The following is a 23246-nucleotide window of genomic DNA, read 5'->3' on the forward strand; positions in this document are numbered from 1 at the left end:
GTGCCACTGCTGACAGAGGCTGAGACGGACAGAGGAGACAGAGGACAAAGCTGGAAGAAAACAAGCATTCATTAAGAGCTCACTGTATAAAAAGCACTGTGTGAAGAGCTTTATAAATGCTATTTCACTTGATCCTTACAACAACCCTGAGAAGCAACTGCTATTATTATCATCCCTCTTTTTACAATTGAGGAAACTAAGGCCAATAGAGTTTAAGTTACTTGCCCAGAGCCGCCTAACTAGTAGGCATCTGGGTCAGGATTTAAACTCCCATTTCCTGACTCCAGGCCCAGAACTCTATGCATTGTACTACCTAGCTATCTCTAGCTGGCCCTAGTGTCAGAGGAAAGCGCTATTAGCACCCTCCAAATTGCTCGTAGGGACAGTTATACAACTCTTTGAGCTACTCATGGCACTATTTTTTATTAAATTTGATTTATTTTTATCTGAACCTGTCATTTCATTGATATAGGGAATTCTTGATCTGTAAGCTCCCTTCATTGGGATATACACATTGGCAAGCCATCTCTAACTTATTTTTGTTGTTGAATTGTTTCAGTCATGTCCAACTCTCTATGGCCCCATTTGGGGTTTTCTTGGCAAAGATACTGGAATAGTTTGTCATTTCCTTCTCTAGCTCACTTTACAGATGAGGAAGTCAAGGCAAACAGTGTTAAATGACTTGCCCAGGACCACACAGCTATCAAGTGTCTGAGACCAGATTTTAACTCCTGAAGATAAATCTTCCTGGTTCCTAGCCCACTGTGCCACCTAGCTACTCCTCTTATACAGTGTTCTTCTTTATTAGGGATACTTTTTTTTTTTTTGCTTTTTGGATGGGAAGGCAGGGCACTTGGGGTTAAGTGACTTGCCCAAGGTCACAAGTTTTTTTTTTTGTGTTAAGTGTCTGAAGTCGTATTTGAACTCAGGTCCTCCTGACTCCAAGGCCAGTGCTCTATTCACTGCCCCACCTAGCCACCTCTTAGGGACACTTGTTGATGGCTGCAATGCTAGTATGTGTCAGAGGCAGAACTGGAACCCAAGTCTTCTATTTGCTCTACCATGCTGCCTCTCATTATTCTTTATAAATGACAGAAAAAAATAACATGACTTTAATGCTAGAAATTTCCATTCTTTGGGACACTGATACTTATTTTGTGACCATTTAAATTTCATGTATAACAGGGAGGGGTCAAAGTCTTGGATGGACAGTGACATATGGGGCATGATCTTCAAATCTTACCCAGGGCTTACAAATGTCTTTTCTCAACTCCACTGACCCAAGCATTGGGACCTTGTACCTTTTTCCCAATCCCTTAGCAAACTATGCCCCACACTGAGTACCCCTATTCTCTCTTTTACTAGTGGGACAATTCTGTAGGATTAGAAGTGAAGAGAATGACCTCTAAATAGCTTTTCTCTTGCAAAGGAAATGGTCCATGTGGGATAGAACTGTGACTTAAACCTTTTTCTGATATTTTTAAGTGTTTTTGAGTTACCCCACAACTCACAGGGTTCAAAACTACTGAGATTATTCTGGTATAGATTAAATATATCTAAAATGACTTTGTTTTAAAAAATCAATCCCCAACATATATATGTATACATGCATGTATATAGACATATACATGCATGTATATGTGTATATTTATGGTTTGTATGTATGTATGTATGTATGTGGAAGAGCAAGACACAGAAATTGCAAGAGGCAGCTGTTGAAGGGATTTTAAGGCCATTGTAATGCAGACCCAGAAGAAAAAGGATTGGAGTCCAGAGGGGAAAAAAAAGAAAGTCCAGATGGCAGCTCAGGCCTTTTTTGTGAGGGTAAACTCCTATCTGAGTGCACAGGCTTTAGGCTGACAATGTATATGTTGGCCCTGGCAGGAAAACATGTCTGCTGCCCTGCCAAATATCAGCCAGTGATCTCCAGCAATACCCTTGTGAGTTTCACACATTTCCTGATCAGAGGCCTGAAAGGAAACAGGAAGAAATGTGTACAGATTTTAGCTGATGCTATCCCCCAGCTTTGAAAAAGTCAGAATAATAAAAGCTCATTTGGAAGTCCATGGCTCTGTGGGGAATAGCTAATTTATGAGGAAAATCATTTATGAGTCCAAGCCAGCCAAGGGCTTTATGCTTCACCAGACAGATGTAGGAAACTGGTGGCTTCCAGACTTCACACCAACTCTTACACCAATTTGATCCATAGCTCCCTTGAACATTCTTCCATCCCTACAGTTATAATATTTGGCCTTGAAGAACTATGAAGAAGCTCAGCCTACAGACTTGATGCAGTCTCAGATAGTCAGAGTTGGGGTCATATGATCATAGGCTGAGAACTAGAAGTAATCTTGGAGACTATCCAGTACAACTGTTTCATTTTACATAAGAAGAATTCAGGCCCAGAGTCTGAGTTACTAGTCCAAGGTTACCCTTATCAAAAGTAGCAGGGCAAGGATTTAGATCTAAGTTGTCTGACTCCCAAACCAATCAATCATTAAGCATTTATTAAATGCTATCTACCAGACTCTGGGCATACAAGGACAAAAATAAAATCATCCCTGCCTTTTAGATGCTTTCTCTTAGATGAGAAAATATATGCCCATTTAAATGTAAGGGTAGAATTCCACCACTCCAATTCACATACTCATAGAAGGAGGGAGAGTTGGTATGTGATTTTTTGTTCACAGATGATTGTGCACTCAATGCAGCCTCTGAGGCAGAGATGCAACAAAATATGCATCAATTCTCTTCTGCTTGTACTAATTTTGGCCTAACAATTAAAAGCAGAAAATAGAGGTTCTCCACCAGCCAGCACTGCTCTACTCATACATGAACCATTGGTTACAGAAAAAGGAGAGATTTTGAACACTGTGGATAAGTTCACTTACCTTGGCAATATACTTTCCAGGGCTGCCCACATGACGGTGATGGGGTTGACACATGCATTGCCAGAGCTAGCTTAGTATTTGGCAGGCTCTGAAGGAAAGTGTGGGAGAGAAGAGTTATCAGGCCGCTTACCAAAATAAAGGTCTACAGAGCCGTTGTGCTGACCTCATTGTTGTATGTCTGTGTAACCTGGACAATATACCAGTGCCATGCCAGTAAATTGAGTCACTTCCATTTGAATCATCTTAGGAAGGGTCTGAAGATCACCTGGCAAGACAAGATACTAGATGCTGATGTATTTTCTCAAGCTGAGCTGTCAAGCATTCAAACCCTACTGCAAAGAACACAACTCCAATGGGCTGGCCATATTGTTTTTTGAATTCCAAATGCACATTTGCCTAAGAGACTGTTTTACACAGAACTGACACAGAGGTCAGAAAAAGCAATACAAGGATGCTCTCAGGTTTCTCTGAAGAACTTTGGTATGGATTATGAGACATGGCAGACCCTGGGACATGACTGTCCAGCATGGTATGCCTGTATCAAAGAAGGCATTATGGGCAAAGCAGAATTGTAGTAGCTTAAAATAAACACGAGCTATGCAAATTTAGAGACATCTCCATTCCAAATGGGCTATTTGTGCCTCACCTGTGGTAGAGCCTTCTGAGCTCATATCGGTCTTCTTATTATTATTATTTGTCCCCAGTTCTCAAAGAGGACCATGGCATCAAGGAAGTGATGGTATGACATGCAAGCAAATTGGAGTTAAGTGAGGGAGACCTGTGCAAAGTCACCAGCCTCACTTTCTCCTCTGGAGCCATCTGAGCCCAATGGCAAGATATAAATCAGGATGACTGGAGATGGCCATTGGTCTAATGAGCCATAGTCAAATACACTGTACATTGACCCAGACATAATGATGTTATTTTATTCATCTTCAAGTACAAAGGACAACAACCAACAAACTCATAAAAGGTCCAAACACCAGATTGAATCAAAGTGTAAACTAGGTGTGAACACTTCCCTAATCAGTTTGAGAGGATTAAAGTGCTTTGACAATTGTATGAAGAGAGACAACGCTTTGTAATTGGATGAAACACTGTAAATGAGAGGAAACATCTTGTAATTGGCTGAATCAGAAATGCCACTGACTAATGTATAAAAATAAGTCAGTCTAGTAATGAGCTAGTCTAGTGGTAGAAGAACTCTAGAGGACTGTGAGGAAATAGCTGAGAGTAGGGGGAGAGAAAGGAGAGGCTCTCCTTCCTTCCTTCCTTCCTTCCTTCCTTCCTTCCTTCCTTCCTTCCATCTATCATGCTATCTATCCATAGACCCTGTGTGTAATTTGTGGAAGAGTATGATGTGGACTTAATGGGGAGGAATTTTGTGTACCAACCATTTTTTAATATGCCACCTTAGCAAATACATTTGCTGCAAAGCTAATTAAGTTTCACTAATTATTGATGTGAACCACACCGGTGAGGACCCATGAGCTACAGTGCTAGAAACTTAGCCTCTCAGGGTTACCCATAGAACCCCAAGAAGTAGTAGTTGTCCTTTGGGGATCCTATCTGTCAATGAAAGTGCAAATTGATGGGGAGAAAGGAAGGTTCAGAGGGATGTTACATAAGTGTGTGTATATATATATATATATATATATATATATATATATATGTGTGTGTGTGTGTGTGTGTGTGTGTGTGTGTGTGTATACATATACATGTGTATATATATATATATATATAATAAATATGTGCATAAATAAATGTTTCTGTATGTAGTAGGGTTACTCTAAGTCAAAATGAGTTCCTGAGCTTTTCTTGATCTTGCCCTGTGAATTCTTAATACAGGTAGGGATAAGTATTTTTTTACCTGGTAAACTTTTTTTCAGGCTGTCTTCATGGTGCTAGATCTGGGGTCAGGAAGATGTTGAAGTTTTAATTCCCACTTCTGACACTAGCTGTATGATATTGGGCAAATCACTTACCCTCACTAAGCATCCAGCAACTCTCCAAAACTATGTTATAGAAATGCTGCAATCTGTCTTGGTGGATAAAATCACAGGTCTTTGGTGAACTATTTTTATTTTTAACAGACATGTTTAGGGTAGAGTAGGCGTTGATAGAGTCACACGGTGTATGCTTTTGAAACAATGGAATGTGAATTCCTGACTCAGAGATCCCCAAATAGAAAGTCCTTACTGTGAATAAAATCAATATTCAATGTAGGACATGAGCCCTGAGTATTTCTTATTCTTTCCAATATTGAATGCAATATCTTCAAGAATGTCTTCAGTAGACAGTGTTAGTCTGAGGATTTAGATGTGATATCTAAAACAGTATCTTTTCCTAACTGAAACAAAGTCATCTCTAAACATAGTGCAATGTGTAATGGAAACGCAAATTTAAAGATCTTCCCTGCCCCTAGACTAAAGTGCACCTGGAGCCTGGGGTGGGAGGCTTGTTTTTCAGTAGACACTTCTTGATTGGCCAGTGAGTCAATAAGGTTGTTACATTCTCTGAGCCAGGAGAAGGCTATATAAACCCTGATGTGTAGCTTTGTTTTGGGGCTCACTTTGAGAAGTGTTCTGTGATTTGATCTGGATTCTGGGAAGCCATTGTCCAGAGCCCCCCGGCTTTAAAACCCAGATGTTGTTTGGTATGGATGTAATGGTTGGACAGTTTGGAAATCTGTCTACTTGATCTGTTTCTGTCTTGATAATTCTGTCTGTGTATTCTGAACTTCGGGGTGCTGACCTTTTTCCCCTGAACTAGGTAAACGACACATATTTGACTGATTAAAGTAAGCTTGTTAACCCATTTTGGGTTGCTTTCCTTTATCAAAGCAGATCCAAGAACCTGTGTGAGCAGCCACCCTGGGGATGCTGGGGTACTTGCTGCTACACAATGTAGCCCTGATCTTTCATTTGTTTCCCTCAGCTCATTGTGGGTTCTAAGAAAGGAAATGTGGTATAGTGGAAGCAAGTTGGGATTAGGAGTCAGGGGGTCTCAAACCCACGCTGAGGGAATGGGACACAATCTCAATCTAACCTTTAAAGAGCTAGGTTATTAGCCTAAACTATTTTAGAATATCCTTTTCATTCTAGACCAGTGGTTCTTAGAGAGTGGAACCTGATTTCTGGTTATTGTTCTTCAGTTGTTTTTCAGTCGCGTCTGACTTTTCATGACCCCATTTGGGATTTTCTTGACCAAGATACTGGTATGGTTTGCCATATCCTCTTCCAGCTCATTTTATGGATGAAGACACTGAGGCAAAAAGGGTTAAGTGACTTGCTCAGGGTCACACAACTAGTAAGTGTCCGAGGCCAAATTTAAACTTGGATCTTCCTGATTCCAGGTTTGGGACTATATGCACTGCATCACTTAGCTGCCCCATGATTTCTGGTTAGGTATGCCTCAAATCACATTTATGACACTCCCCTATCCATTCCTAAGCCTACTATATCCATTTCTCATGACAAAGAGTAATATTGTGGCATGAGCAAAAAGGATTGAAAATCATTATCCTAGACAAAACCCTTACCAGGAAATTGATCTCTCTTCCACTTTGTCCTCTAGGGATGAGGATACTAAACATCACCATAGGAACCAAGGCACTTAGGAAAGGTAAAACACAGAGACACACATTGCTTCCCAAGCAAAGAAAACACACAAAGACTTTGCTGGGAAAGTTTCCACTGGGACACTTCCCAGGAACTTAGACAATGCAGACTTGCCTTTCCCAACTCTGGAGGTCTGACTATTGATCAGTGAACAATGCAAACAATTTAAAGCCATCAGAGTGTGGTTAGCCTAATTATACATCAGTAATGAGTAACCAGGACAGGAAGCATGATATAATGGTTAGACAAATGGCCTTCACTTTGAGGAGACTTGTGTTCAAATTTGCCTCTACTGCATACTGGCTTTTGGACCCTGAAAAAGTCTCTTACCTTTTCAGTGAGGCAGAGTAGGCTGTTGTTAGCAGATCTGTATTGGTTCAAGAAAATTTTCTTATCAGGAATTCCTATAGTAACAAAATCACAGATTGTATTAAAAACAATCCACTAAACTGACAATGGCCTTTCCTTCTTGCTAAATGCTGCAGCTAACACTGACACTATAAAGGAATAATTGCTGGAAATGCTTTTTGCCTGGTTCCCTCTAGTTCTCAAATTTCAGTACTAGCAAATGAATAAATTGTATCTCCCACTTTTACTAGCTGTGATTTGGGGCATCATTTAAATGTCTTAGAGTCTCAGTTTCCCTCTCTGGAAAATTGAGATGACAATAATTTGCTGTTGCCTACTTCACTGGGTTGTTATGAAGAAAATGCTTTGCAAACCTTAAAGCACCAGATAAACACCAACCATTATAAATAAACTCTGGAGCTGAGAATGAGCATTGACAGCTGGGAAACCTGTTCTTTCTTTCTGTCCACGTTTGAAACGATAGAATCAAAGGTGGTACAGGCTTGCTCTGTCGATGTCTCTCTTGCTGTCTTGCCCTTGAGACAAGATGGGTCATTGTAAGAAAAGAATCCACCCTTCACTACAAAAGTGAAAGTACTTACAAGTTGACTCAATGGCATGAGACTGCTTATATCACCCACCTCACAACAAACTGTGGGTTTTTTAAAGGTCATTATTATGTATTTACCAGAATAAAATTTGAATTTATTTATTCTACAGCAATTGATCTACTAGTATCCTTTTGGGAATCTGCTATGGATTTAGCACTGAGTACGCACTGTAGTGTAGAAATAAAGTATCAGCCTCATTAAATGAAGAGAAGCAGGTTTTGTATTGACCAACATACAACATCAAACTGAGGTTTTGTTTTATTTCACTTTTTGCTGCTGACAGATATACACAATAAAGGTAGTAACGCAAGTCAGGTGGGTAGAAGGCACTAACCTTGTCTTCTCTGGTTACTCTTGATGTTTGCTCAGATTAATTTGCATCCCAGTCTCCGGAGAATCTTGGAAGTGAATTTCTATCAATATGTAAAAACTTCCATGCCTTAGTAGATGGTCTTTTTGAGTGGTTGTGCTGAAAAAAAATCATCCCTCAATGGTCAGTGACATGACAAGGTACCAGAGTAAAGATTTATTGGAGATGGACTTTTAAATTTCAACTTGTTAGAGTAAACACACTGTTTGAGACTTTGGAGACCTTTTGGTCCTGATTCTGTCATTCACCATCTTCTTTCTTGAACTAAACTGCCAAGCATTCAAACTCTACTTCAGAGAGTGCATCTCTGATAAGTTGGCCGTGTTGTTCCAATGCAAAATGTATGCTTGCCCAAAAGACTATTTTATGAAGAACTCACATAGGACAAACATTCACATGGTGGTCAGAAGAAATGATACAAGGAAAATATTAAGGTCTTGCTTAAAATCTTTGGGATCAATTGTGTGACATGGGAGTAATTGGCACAGGATCACTTAGCATGGCATAACCACATCAGAGAAGGTGCTATGTTCTATGAGCAAAGCAGAAGTGAAATAGCTCAAAAGAAACACAAGATGCACAAATTTAGAGAATCTACCCCACATGTTCCCATGGACTATTTTTGCCTGACCTGTCGCAGAACATTCCAAACTTGTATTGGTCTGATCAATCACAGTGGATGTGATTGGACACGCTGAAACTGGACTCTACTGTAGTGATGTCATTGTGGACCTCTTTGAGAATGAAAGACAACAACCAGATCCCTTCTTCCTAATTGTCATCAGAAAATTTGATAAACATACCACTTATATCTTCATTTAAGCCTCTGAAAAAAAAAACTTGACCAGAACTGGGCCATGGACAGATCCACAAGACACTTCTGTTTTTGTTTGCATCAATGCAAGAAATATTTCAAAGTTATGATATCATTTGGATTTGTAACTTGGATAAGGAAAGGAGCAAAAGAAGATGAAAAGGTTTAAGACTAGGTGAAAATGGCAATACCATAGCAGTAGGAAAGTCAAGAGGAGGGGCAGGTTTTATAGAGGTGATAGGTTCAGTACTGTAAAAAATTGTTAAGTTTGAAATAATAGTTGGAGTTTCAGAAGGAGAGGGTTCAGAAGGAGAGGTTCAGGGAGAGGTCAGAGTTGGAAATGGAGGCAGTATACATACAGGTATATATCTGTATCTGTCATTATCTATATATATATACACATATAGAAAGATAGATGGGGCAGCTAGGTGGCACAGTGAATAGAGCATCGGCCCTGGAGTCAGGAGGACCTGGAGTCAGACATTTAATACTTACTAACTGTGTGACCTTGGGAAAGTCACTTAACCCCAGCTGCCCTGCCTTCCCCCTCCAAAATGTAAAAAAGAAAGAAAGATGAGAGAGAGAGATAGGTATATATATATATATATATGTATATATATATGTATATCTATATCTATATATAGGTATAGAGTGCTCACTCTGGAATTCATACCTGGGCTCAAATTTTGCCTCTGATGTTTATTACCTTTATGACCTTGATCAAATCATTTAAGCTCTCTTTGGGCCTTACTTAATTCCTATGTTAAGGTGTTGAACTAAATGCTTTTTGAGGTCCCTTCTAGCTCTATATGTATGATCCCATGAGGATTTGCAATATATCTGCATAGATAGAGCTTATAGAGACTGTAACTGTAGCATATGAATCAGATGAGAGTGCTAAGAGAGTGAATATAAAACATAATACAAGATATTTGAAGACATAACCTTCAGGGAAATCTCAACTTAGAAGGTCAAAGAAGGAAATAGGATCAGCAAAGAGAACTAAGAGGATTAGTCAGAGATATAGAAGAGCCTGGAAAACAGCATTCCATAATAAGCATAGTAGGAGACAGTATTAAGAAACTAAAAGTGGTCATCGGTGCCAAAGCTATGGAAAGGTCAAGAAGAAGTACCAAGAAGTTGCCTTTGGGTGCAACAATTAGAATGTCATTACTAACCTTAGAGAGAGCAGTTTCAGTAGAATGGTTGCTATAAAAAAGATTATTGAGAGTTGAGGCATGAGTAGGCGGTAAGGAAGTAGAAGATCCAGATGACTTTTAGCTACTTCCAAAAATCAAATCCACAACCAAAACCATGAAGATTTATTACCATTAGGCATATGCAAAATATTTTGCTGGAAACTTTTAAAATAAGTATAAAGTATAGGCATCAAAAATGGTTTAAAGGATGTACTATCCACTGCATCCAGAGGCACCCATCCTACCACTGCACCCCAGAGCTGCCCGTCATAAACATAGAAGAGACAGGATAGCACAGTGGATAGAAATTCCATCTTAAAACCAGAAAAATCTATATTTAAGTAAGTACCTCCTTTATATACTGACTGTTGACCTGGGAAAAATCACTTAACCTCTTAGTGTTTTAGGCACCCATTTAAGACTATAAATTGCAAAACAGTTGTTGATTTAGAGTGGTGGAGGGACTTCCAACCTAATAATGACATCAGGGGTTGAGACTTTTTTTAAAAATGGAGACATCACTTGATCATGAGAACAACATCTCTAATAACTGAAGAGAGCTAATTCACATTCATCAAGAGTTCACACTCTGAGCAAACGATTGCAGGTGATGGAATAAGCCTTCAAGTATTGTCTTAACCATACAGAAGGGCTTGTACTGGAAACAGCTTCTCTTCCTCATGACTTACTTGATGAGATAATGGCACTCAAAAGTAATGTGTCCCCAAATTAGTGAATATAATCAACATAGACCTTCCCCACAGCTAACCTTGATATACTATATCTTAGATCAGATATTTAGAGTTGGAAGGAAGCTGAGAAATCATCTAATTTAACCCTTTAATTTTATAGGTAAGGAAACTGATGCCTGGAGATTAAGTGACATCATAACCATTCTCACAAATAATATTCATAAATAATGATAATGAAAACCAGTATTTATATATACAATATATATTCATATAGCTATTCATATGTTTATGTAGAACTTTACATGTTATCTCATGACCTTCACAACAAGCATGGGAGGTATAAGCTATTATTATCTTCATTTTAGATATGAGGCAATTGAAGCAAAGAGAGGTTACAACTTGTCCAAGATTATACCGGTAGTAAGCTCAGAGGCAGAATTTGAACCTAGGTCCTATGACTCCAGATCTAGTGCCCTTTCCACTCTACCTGTTGAAAACTTAGTACCTTTTCTTTCAAATCAGTTTCATAATATATTTCAATAAACTTCCTCTCTTCTTCAATCAATCAATCATTCATTGCTGTTGTTCATCTTTCATTTTTGAAGAGGACTTGTGGTATCATGAGGTGATGTCTTGACTTGCATGTGAATTGGATTTAAGTGAGGCAGAGTTGTGAAAAGCTGTTAGCCTCAGTCTCTCTTCCAGAGTCATCAAAGTCCAATGGCAGGACAAGAATCAGGACTGGCCAGGGCTTGGTATGGAGTGGATGACTTTGCATCTTTGATGTCTGCCCAAGCTCTAAGGCCTTCAAAGCACCTGGCCTATTTTCAGCCACTGTCATGGCCATTGAAACAGGATTGTTCTCATTCACCCATTCTGCCAGGGAAAGACTTCTAATGCTTGAGGTAGACACCCCTCTCTCTCAGCCATCAGTTACTCTTAGCCTGATTCAGTCCATCTGCTGAGACAGTTTTATAGCTTCTTGTAGTCATAGGTGAGAGTTGGGGGATAGGTGGACACCAAACATGGATGAGCAACCTGAAAAGGACTCAGTCAGCCCTCACACCAGAAGTGCTAGCCCTCCCTGAACACCCATACACTTCTACTGAACTGATTTTCCGAAAGCACAGTTGTGATCCTCCCCAAGAAGCTTCTGTGGCTCCCTTTTACCTTTAGGATAAAATGCAAACTTCTCTGTTTGTCACTGAAAGCCCTTTATAATCTGCCTCTTTTCCGTCTTTCTAAGCCTATTACATATTATTTCCTCTCATACAATCTATTCCAATAAAAATGGCCTACCAGTGGTTCCCAAGTATAACATTCCATCTTCTACCCCTGTGCTTTGGTACAGGCTGTCTTCCATGCCTTCCATGCATGAGCAGCTTTCCAGAGGACTCCTGCTGTGAACAGCTTTCAAGATTCTGATTACATAGTATAGTGAACACTCTATTCATTCAATAACAAACCAGAGCAAAACATTCACAGAGAATCAAGGTACAGCATTCACAATGTTACAACTTATCACTGAAAATCAAAATACAGTATTCACAATGACTTATCATTAAAATGGCCACATAGTTTTCACCAAAGTGGTGACAATAGTTTTCAACAAAGTCCAGTCATTTAGTAACTCAATCATTCAATCATCTTTAAGGAGGCTTGCCTCATTAAGGGTCACAAAATACAATTGTCAAAGTTCTCCACTCATGGGGCACACTAAGTTACAAATCAGTCAGTATTCAGTCATCAGTCACTATTCAATCATCAGTCACTACTCAATACCCTCTTAAGGGGTAGTAGAAAATACACAGACCATCCACCCCTTGGTCACAAGTAAATCACAGTCTTCTCAGTCAGTACACAATATTCAAGTAAAATCTTCTTTCAGCTTGACTTGAGCCTGGCTCTCAGTTTCCATGGTTCCTCTTCCATGGTCTGTAGCAGCAAGCACCCCAGCATCCCCAGGGTGGCTGCTCACACAGGTTCTTGGATCTGCTTTGTTAAAGGAAAGCAACTCAAAATGGGTTAACAAGCTTACTTTAATCAGTCAGATATGTATCATTCACCTACTTCAGGGGGAAAAGGTCAGCACCCCGAACTTCAAAGTATACAGACAGAATTATCAAGACAAAAACAGATCAAGTAGACAGATTTCCAAACTGTCCAACCATTACATCCATACCAAACAACATCTGGGTTTTTCAAAGCCTGGGGGCTCTCAACAACGGCTTCCCAGAATCCAGATCAAATCACAGAACACTTCTCAAAGTGAGCCCTAAAACAAAGCTACACATCAGGGCTTATATAGCCTTCTCCTGGCTCAGAGAATGTAACAACCTTATTGACTCACTGGCTAATCAAGAAGTGTCTACTGAAAAACAAGCCTCCCACCCCAGGCTCCAGGTGCACTTTAGCCTAGGGGCAGGGAAGATCTTAAAAATTTACATTCCCATTACATGGTCCCAGCTCTAGCTGTCACCTGGATTCAAAGGCAGGCAGCTCCCAGTTCCTTGTCCAGCTCCTTGTTCAGGTCCCATTCCATATTGAAGCTCACAGTGTCTAGTCCACCTCAAGTCCTTCACAGTTCCTGTTTCTGGGAGGACAAAGCTTAACAGAGGCACAATAATATTCATGCACATTTCCATCATCAATTCACTATCTGCCTGTGAAATCAACTCAGACCCATCAACAAGGTCTGAGAACTCAACACAAATCATCAACATAGAAATCAACCCAGACCCACAAACAAGGTCCAAGAGATCAGCAGAAATCATCAATAAAGTCCCAGGACCTCAAAAGCCCTCCTCCAGGACTTTTGTACACATGCAACCAGAAAGTCCTCTTTTAGGACTTCCAGTAAGGTCCCAGGGCTTCTGTACAAAGTATCATAAACAAACACAAAACAACAAACCAACAGAGTGCCATGATACCACAAGTTTTCTCCTTCTTGACTCTGCCACCACAAGAGTCTTCTTTTCAGCTCTTCCTGTCTCTAGCCCTGGGGCTTTCCTTTATAGTCATTAGCTCCTCCCCAGGTGTTCATAAGTTGTGGAGTTCACACATTCTGTTTCTTAACAGACTGAAACAAGGTATGAACTATTTCTGTGCTTGCCATTACAACCCTCTCCACCCCTTTCTCCCCAGTAAGATATTAGCTCCTTGAGGGCAAGAACTACTTTTTTTTCCTGTTGGTATTCCAGTGCATCCCACAATGCCTGGCTCATAATAATGTTTATGGATTTACTGAAATAGAAACAACTATATATGAAAGCTGTATGAATAGAAAACAAACAAAATATCACATTTGTTCAAAATCTTTAGAGTACATAGATTCAATTGCATGCCTTAGTTAAAAAACAAAATACAAAGCAAGTGTACTTTCTGCACGTAAAAAGGGGGAAGGAGAGGACCAATAAACCCTAGAAATCAATTTTTAAATCTCTTTATTAATGTTTTTTAAAGTACCATAGCTAGTTATGCTGGTGTATACCTGTAGTTCTTGCTATTAGGTAAACTGAGGCTGGCAGATCACTTGAGTTTAGGAGTTCTGATTTGCAATAGGACTAAAGTGGATTGGTCATTAAATTTGGTATCAATATGGTGAGGCTCACAGCACCGCCTTCCCCCCCCCCCCTGCCCCGGCAAGCCACCCTCTTTCTCCCATCCCTACTGTATGAGGAGTCACCAAAAGTCTAAGGAGTGGACTAGCTCAGGCCAGAAATATAACAGGTCAAAGCTTCAATGCCAGTAGTAGTAGGGACCCATAAGTTATTGCTGTAGTTTTGGACTAGGATGACTAGCTGTGTGACCCTGAGCAAGTCACTTAACCTCTGCCTCAGTTTCCTCAACTGAAAATTGGGATAAGAGTACTTGCCTTGAAGGATTGTTGTCAGTATTAAATGAGATAATATATGTAAAGTGCTTAGCACTGTGCCTGGCATGTGCTATATAAATATTTATTCCCTTCCTCTTCCCTTTCCCTTAGGCAAGATAGGGAGACCTAGTTTGGGGAGCAGAAAGAAAAAGGACAGTATTGCCCTTTTTAAAAAAAAGTGCTGATTTTATTTTGGCAATTATTTCCTGGGCAAACTGAAATCATGTTTCTCTAGGACCTGGAAAACCACTGTTTGTTGCTTCTAAGAAAGTTCCATGCAAGCTCTTATTAAGCTGCCTTGGCAATATTCGGGGCTTATGAGGGAGCTCAGAGGCTCATAGGTTTTGAGGCTGAGAGGATCATAGATTTATAGTTGGAAGGGACATCAAAAATCTAACTCTCTCATTTTGCAGGTGAAAAAACCGAGAGTCAGAGAGGATAAGAAATTTGCCCCAAGATTGAATAAGCCAGGATTTGAACCAAGATCCTCCATAGTCTCTCCACTGCCCTTTATTGCAGGTTTAAATTCCACTAGCTCACTTCCAAGCTGGTACAAGTCCCTCCCATGCATGGGCCCTGTATTGCCCTACTACTTAGAGCTCTCTTTCCTCCCTTCCTCTCCCCTCCCTTTTCCTCCCTCCCCTCCCCTCCCTTTCCATCTCTCCTTGTATTAGAAACTCTAAGCAGTGAGTTGGTGGTCGGGGTGGGTAGGATTTTTCAGTAAGCTGGATAGTGTTGTGGGGTTTGTTGCCCTCTCCTCTGACCTTGAATTTCATGATTCGTTTGGATTCTAAAATGGAAAGAACAGGATATGTTTTGTCATTAGTGACATGAAAGATGGCCAATAGAAGCTGAATTTCTTCCTTGGCTTCTTTCCCCTGCCCTGACCACTGATAAAGTGAATTTAAAACCTGACATCTGTGCAACTAAAAACCATATTCAAACTGTAGAAAATACTCCTAAGTTTGCTTATATAGCTTTTTCTTATATTAAATTTTTTTCTCAATTAAATTTTCTCTGCACGTTTTCTTAGAAGTAGAGATATGGAGACATTTTATTAGAGACAATTTTAGGAGTTGCCAATACAAATGTAGCAGGTTTTCAGGGAACTGGTTAGACTGAACTGCTGGTTAATAATATTCACACACCTACCCAGGCTAAAGTTTAAGAAAGGACAAAGTATTTCATTCTGAAACAAATACTCCCAAGAGAAGTTACAAATGGACAACATCCCAGGTATGCTATAAAAGTCTATCTGACTTGAAGAAAGATATTTACCTCTCTGAACCTCAGTTTCCACATCTATAAAATGAGGGGATTGTACTAGCTGACCTCCCAGATCCCTCCAAACTCTAAATCTATGACTGCCTGATCCTGTGACTAATGCCATACTATTTGCTTGGGAGGAGAATTTAATGTCGAGGAAGGAGGGAGAAGACAAAGTTACAGAAAAGGGCACATGAAATGTAAGGGAAGGAAGGTGGGAAAGGTGCAAGAAGGGGAGGCTGGGTTCTTCTGGCCCTGCCTGGGAGTGGAGGGAGAAGCCCTAGAAAACAGTAACGAACAAGCGCTAGAAGAGAGTAATTGCTTTTCTCCAGTTAATGAGATGCTTTTGTAATTTTTCCAAGGGCAGACTTTGCTCAATAAATATCTAGTTGGTGGGTAATTGTGCCTACAATCCATTACACAATAAAAAAGACGCCGTTTGTCTAGCTACTTAAAGTCTTTGGCTAAATATTCTGCCTATTTTAGAATATATCTCTGTATTTCTGCTTGTGGTAGGTAAGTAAATTAAGAAGCAAAGAATAAAGTAGTTCATAGTCAGAGCACACAAGAATCAAATGTAGTGAGTGGAATTAGCTGCATGCCAGATCAGGATTCAAATCCTCCCTTTGACACTAGTTTTTTGGACATAAACAAGTCATCTAACTTTCCTGAGTATCAGTTGTAAAATGGGACTAACTAATACCTGTCATTCTTACTGACAGGAAAATACATGGATGCTGTGAAGATCAAATGAGTTGACATGTTTAAGGTGTCTCCAAAGTCTTAGTTATAAAAGCTTTAAATTGCATTAAGACTTTTGGGACACATCCTATAAAGCACATAAAGTTCTACTTAACTGCTAGCAAAAGGGGGGGACCCTTGTAATAGGTTTGGGTCCATATATAATATTGCATAAGTTTATTCTAATTCTTTCTTACATTTTGTTACATATGATCCTGGTAGCAAACAAAAGTTAATTTTTTTAAACCTCTACTACTATTAATCTAAAGACAACTTACTCTATAAGAGTGTAATTATTATTTCCATTTTATAAATAAGCAAAGTAAGACATCCTTCTCTCTAGAATATTTATCATAGTGACAATGAGACTGTAGTACAGTTCAAAATAGAATTGTTTTCTCTATTCCCAGCCTCTGACTCTTAATTACAGTAAGGCTCCATTAATCTTATATTGATTTATTCCAAATAATGTAGCATTCAAAGAAACTGCCCTTCAATTGAATAGATGCCCTAACATTCTTTGATTCAAAAATAAAGAAGTTAACTGAGCCAAAGACTTAACTAAAAGTAAATCTTTTCTCTTTTCCTGTATTGTAAATGAACAAGTTTTGGTGTACAAATAAATTTATCCTATCTCTCTTTATTCACTCCCCCATCCACCCACCCATTCTCATCCTTAAGCAGGGGAAGACAGAATGTTCAGTCTTAGGAGACAAACATCTGGTAATAGAAAATTATGATGAAATGAAGCAAAAACTTGTGAAGAGGGAAGTTCCTAGCACTTTGTTCCTTAATCCAAGCCTGATGTATGAAGCCCTCTTCCTGTCCCCTTTCCCCAACACACTGAGCCCACACTGCTTGATAATAATTTGTGTCATCTGCAGATGGATAGTGAAATGTTTGCTACAGAATGTCTGGCTTTCTAAGGTTCCTAATGTCAGCAAGACTCATATTCCTTTGATGAACTCCAGATAAGTACGCTTTTCATGGGAAATGTTCCTCTAGAATCTAGAAGACCCTACAGGAAAAGAAAAATGAAGATATATATCTGTGCCTTTACATATTGATCTCTCTCTCTCTCTCTCTCTCTCTCTCTGTCTCTCTGTCTCTCTTTTTCTCAATTCTCATTTGTATTCAGGATGCTACAAACAGCCTCTTTGTCCTATATGCTTACACATTCCTGGGCAGCTACTTAGCAAAGTAAATGAACACTGTCAGTGGCTTGGAATCAGTAAGACTTCTCTTCCTGAGTTCAAATGTGGCCTCAGGCACTTACTAGGTATGTGACCCTTGGGCAAGTCACTCAACCCTGTTTGCCTTAGTTTCCTCATCTAGAAAATGAGTGGGAGAAGGAAATTGCAAACCGCTCCAATATTTTTGCCATGAAAACCCCCAAATGGGATCATGAAGACTTGGGCACGACTGAACAGCTAAAGACTCCACCTGTCAATGGACTGTATTCAGAAAAAAATACAGCATTCATAGAAAGGACTGCAGATTGAATCAAGACCTTTATCTACATGAGCTGTGCTGTGTTTAAGTTTCCTACAGGTTTCCTGCAATAGTAATAGCATGCCGATCTTTCATCTTCAAACCCTTACTTGATGTCCAAATGGAAATAAAGTTATTCTAATTCTTAGTTCTGTGCCTTTTAGGTATCAGGCAAAAATGACCAACCATATATAGTGAACCATATGGTGAATTTGTGGGAGGAACAAACCTAAAATGTTAGGGATGGTTCAAGATTTCAAATAGTTATCATTATATAAGATTGAGACACTTGGTCTTAAAAATTACATGTTTCTAAATTCATTTATTCATATTGAACTTTACAAGATTCAAAATCAGAGTGCTATATTTTCCCATTATCTCTCAGTGTTCCAACCAACAGACATATATTTTAATGTGATCCACACTCTGCTAAGGTCTGGGAACACAAAGACAGAGGTGAAACAACATCTACTCTTACATTTTATCAGAGAAGTCTACATGGAGGCATTCTGGTATGGTGAGTGGAAAGAAGACTCGATCTGGAGTCTGAGTGCCTGAGTTCAAATCCTGACTGCCTGTAAGAGTAAGCAAAGAAGTAGTTAACACCCTGTTTCAGCTATTGAATTAACACCTTGTTTCAGCTATTTAATTAACATAGAAATATTTAATACCTTGTTTCAGTTCATGATTGTATCAAGTATTAAGATCCAATGAATCCTACAACTTCTGAACCCTAGAACTTGTGAACTCCTGCAATGGAAAGGGGAAGAGCTAATGGCCATATATAAGGAAAGGCCCAGGCTGAAGAGAGCAGAACTAAGAAGGGAGCTCTTGTGGTAGAGGAGAAAATTTGTGATATTCGGGCACTCTTAAGTTTGCCTCTTGGACCTTGTTTGTGGGTCTGCATTGATTTCTGTGTTGATGATTTGTGTTGACCTCTTGGACCTTGTTTGTGGGTCTGCATTGATTTCTGTGTTGATGATTTGTGTTGACCTCTTGGACCTTGTTTGTGGGTCTGTGTTGATTTCACAGGCAGATAGTGAATTGATGATGATGTCAGCAATGTGAATGAATATTAGTGTGGCTCTGTTAAGCTTTGTCTCCCCAGAAACAGGAATAGTGAAGGACTTTAGGTAGACTGGACACTGTGAACTTCAGTTTGGAATGGGAACTGGATGAAGAACTGGACAAGGAGCTGGACAAGGAACTGGGAGCTGCCTGCCTTTGAACCCAGGTGACAATTGTGTAGATTCAGGCAGAAGCTGGGACCATGGATGAGGAACCATGGAAGCTGAGAGACAGCCTCAAATCAAGATGAAAAGATCTCTTCTTGGGTACCTGATGCTGACTGAGAAGATTATGATTTACTGTTACCTAGGGGTGGAGAACCTTGACCTTTGTACTTTGTTTTCATTGAGGAGGCTTGCCTCCTTAAGGATGATTGAATTAAGGACTTACTAAATGATTGAGTTACTAAATGAATGTACTTTTTTTTTTAAAACTATGTGGCTACTTTGGTGAAAACTATGTGGCCATTTTAGTGATAAGTTGTTATGTCATAATATTGTGAATGCTATACTTTGATTTCTGTGAATGTTTTGCCTTAATATACTGCTGAATAAATAGAGAGTTCACTATACTGTGTAATCAGAAACTTGAAGCTGTTCACAGCAGCAGTCCACTGGAAAGCTGCTCATGCTTGACTTTACACTGCCATCTATTGACCCTGGGCAAGTCAGTAGAATGGGTTATAGTTTCTTCATTTGCAAAATGAGAGGGTTTGACAAAATGATTTTAAATGTATGATCATTATATAGGTATATAATGTGATCTGGGGTACTAACAGGTGTGGGGAGGGGAGTTAGGAAAGGTTTCATATAGAAGGTGATGTTTTGGATCCTTTTGGCTACAGTGAGTCATTCTCTGAATAAAAGAAAGACTCAATTTTTTTTCCAATGCTGACACTTGCTAAGATCTTTATATAGTGTGTGTGCATTGTTAAATATTTCCCAATTGCATGTAAAGTTTTTTAATGATCATTTTTTTAAAATTTTGAGCTCCAAATTCTCTCTCTCTCTCCTGCCTCAACTCTCCTCTTTGAGAAGGCAAGAAATTTGATTTCAGTTATACACATGAAGTAATGCAAAACATATTTCCATATTAGCCATATGAAAAAAGAAAATGCAGACCAAAAAAACCCCAAGAAAAATAAAATTAAAAAAAATTATGCTTCAATCTGCATTCAGAGTTCATCAGTTCTGTCTCTGAAGGTGAATAGCATTTTTCATCATAGTTCCTTTGGAACTGTCTTCAATCACAGTCTTGATCAGAGTAGATCAGTCTTTTACAGTTGATTATCCTGACAATATTGCTATTACTATTTACAATGTTCTCCTGGTTCTGTTCATTTCACTTTGTATCAGTTCATAAAAGTCTTCCCAGGATTTTCTGAAATGATCCTGCTCATCATTTTTTTTAAGCACAATAGTATTTCATTATAATCATATATCACAACTTGGTTAGCCATTCATTCCCTAATTGGTGGACATCCCTTTGATTTCTAATTCTTTGCCACTACAAAAAGAACTACACTAAATATTTTTGTATAGATAGGTCCTTTTCCCTTTTCCTTGATCTCTTTGGTATATAGATCTAGTAGTGTTATTGCTGGGTAAAAGAGTATGCACAGTTTTATGGCCCTTTGAGCACAATTACAAATTGTTCTCCCAAATGGTTAGACTAGTTCACAGCTTCACCAACAGTGCATTAATGTCTCATTTTTTTCATATCTCCTTCAACATTTGTTATTTTCCTTTTCTGTCATGTCAGCCAATTTGATAGGTGTAAAGTTATATTTCAGAGTTGTTTTAATTTGCATTTCACTAATCAATAATGATTTAGAACATTTTTTCATATGACTATAGATAGTTTTGATTTCTTCTTCTGAAAACTAGGAGTAAATAATTATTAAAACTGTTTAGCAGGTGGAAGTTTCTAGTACATGGTGGGAAAGAATGTGTGGCCAAAGAGGGCCCAGTGCTCAGAGCAAACATACCTGCTACCAGCTCCCTTTTCTGGGAGGATGTTCCCCAAGGTCCCATGTGGACAAGCAACAGGCAGAGAGTCTTCTCTGCCTGCTCTGAGTATGGAACCCTCATTGGCCAGACGCCATTACACTTGGGATATTCCAGGAACCAAAGATACCAGGAAATGGAGGAAGTGCTACACAAGAGAAAAGGAAAAGTATCCATCTAAGTAGAGACAGCCAATCTGTCACAAGAGAGGTGAGGCACTCCTAAAGCAGAGTATTTCTGGACTATCTTTTTTTAAATGATCATAACATAGGAATCAGTTTTCAGAACACATGTGGATCATAATTCTGGTCATTTCTTTCTTTGTTTCTTTTTTGTTATTCAAACATAGACCTTACAAATATGGATCTTTGATGACTCACAAACCGATACCCTTCAACATTTTCGGGATTAGGTATTTAGTAGTTGAATGTGATTGGCTTTTTGCTGAGATCTTGCTCAAGCTTCATGTTTGCAATCCCCTTTAAAAAGAATGTTTAGCAATCATATTGCATTCCTCTAGCGCTTAAGACCAAGCCCAACAAGCTTTGATTTGTATACACGATCTGTAGTTGACCTTTCAAGTTTGCTGCTCAATTTGCCAAAGCTCTTCTTCATGAAATCATAACTAACTATGCCGCAATTCCCTCTGCAGGACTTGTTAACACTGAGCAAATCTCCAACCAACGAGAAATGGGATCCTGTCCCTTTAAAAAAGTTTGAGAACACCAAGCTCAAGTAGAGTTAATGTTTGTGGAGGCTGTACCATGGGAATTTTCTGGCCCTGGCCCAGCTTAGAGATAATTAATTATGTCAGTGAAAAGCTCTGATGGCCTGTTCTCTTCAGAGAAAAGTGACATCATCCATAGAATTCTCTGGCAAAAAAAGCTGAACATAACTGCAAGGACAGGAAATAGCAGACAGATGTTTGCTTGTGAATATTTTATCCACTTCAAAGCTTGTTGCAAGAAATAATTCACTGATCTGTGTTGGGGCAGCCTCCATGGCAGCCTCAGGTTGGCAAGTGGTCTTGGCTGGTGGGAGTCCTTAGTCTGGGTTCCTTAAAGCACTAAAGGAGGAAGCACATTTTGTGTGGGGTGGGTCTGGTAGGGGGAGAGTCATGAAGGATGAGAATGCTCCCCCAATACTGGCACCATTATGGTGAGATCTTCAAGTAATGCCCCATATGGTATTTAGACCAGATGGTAGCAATGCCATATGTGGCATTGCATGATGACAGACTCCTCCTAGAAAATATCACCCAGCTTCTCCCTGCCCGGTTTTCATTCTAGGTCCTTCTCTTATCTGTCATGCTCAACCACATCTTACAAATCACACACTCACCCTTATTCCAATACCACAACATGGTGTGGAGATGACCCTAGGCTTTTGAAAGCTTTTCTCTGGCAGATTACATACCAGAGTGGGATTCAAAGGCAGATGATGCCTGTCATTTGAGTACTAGCTTAGCTCAGTTTAGAGACACTTGCCACCAGAAGGTTAGTCACCAGATACAGGTTTTAGTCAAATGTAACTTGCCTAAAGTCACAATTTAATAGAGATGGCTATTAACATGTGATCTCCTTTAAAGGTTTGTGATCTACTTTTAGCTCTTTGAACCTCTTTCCTTGCTTGTAAAATGAGAGGTTTGGATTCTATGATCTCCCAGATGCCCTCTAGCCATAAGACCCTATGATCTTCTCATATTTCACTTTCTCACTTATAAAATTAGGGATATGACTCTAGACATTCCCCTTCTTTATGAAGGAACTTGTGGATGTAAGTGAACGAATAAGACAATCTCTTAGTCCTATAGGCAATTTACTAAGACTAGAAGTTGCTGATACACATTAGTAGAGAGAATTGCCTATATTATGATTAAGATGGTTTGCCATCCACCAAAAGTAGATTTCATAGATTATTGACAAGAAAATATTTACAAACTTTGCTCCAGAATTTTAACTATGCATTCATGTTTAACAATTCTGCTAAAAAAAAATTCCACTAACAACAACAATAATACGTAGTAGCTAATATTAAGGTCTGAAAAGCACCTTATCTCATTTAATCTCCACAATGATCATGTGACATAGATGCTATTACTAATTTCATGTTACAGATGAGGAAGCTGAGGCTGAGAGATTAAGTAGGTTGTCCGAAATCACATGAATGAGGAAGGATTTGAATTTGTCCCTCTGATTCTGACTAGGATTCTCTCCACTACGCCATCTAGGTGGCATTAAATACTAGTGATATAT

The 23246-nt window shown here is 39.2% G+C and overlaps 1 protein-coding gene and 1 long non-coding RNA gene across 4 annotated transcripts in view; one reads left to right on the forward strand and one right to left on the reverse strand.

Moving 5' to 3' along the window:
- The window catches only part of FILIP1 (filamin A interacting protein 1), a 265398-nt gene that overhangs the window by 126278 nt on the left and 115874 nt on the right, over positions 1-23246 (forward strand). The gene's annotated exons all lie outside the window — the stretch shown is intronic.
- The window catches only part of LOC138145362 (uncharacterized), a 16022-nt gene continuing 10530 nt past the window's right edge, over positions 17755-23246 (reverse strand). Inside the window, exons 2-3 of the long non-coding RNA XR_011164199.1 lie at positions 20973-21139; positions 17755-18492 (exon numbers count right to left, since the gene is read on the reverse strand). This is a non-coding gene — a long non-coding RNA (uncharacterized lncRNA). The remainder of the gene's footprint in view (positions 18493-20972; positions 21140-23246) is intronic.

Source organism: Petaurus breviceps, unplaced genomic scaffold, assembly GCF_028583685.1.
Source record: "Petaurus breviceps papuanus isolate PSGF00001 unplaced genomic scaffold, PetGlider_PUasm1.0 90734, whole genome shotgun sequence".
Taxonomy (NCBI): Eukaryota; Metazoa; Chordata; class Mammalia; order Diprotodontia; family Petauridae; genus Petaurus; species Petaurus breviceps.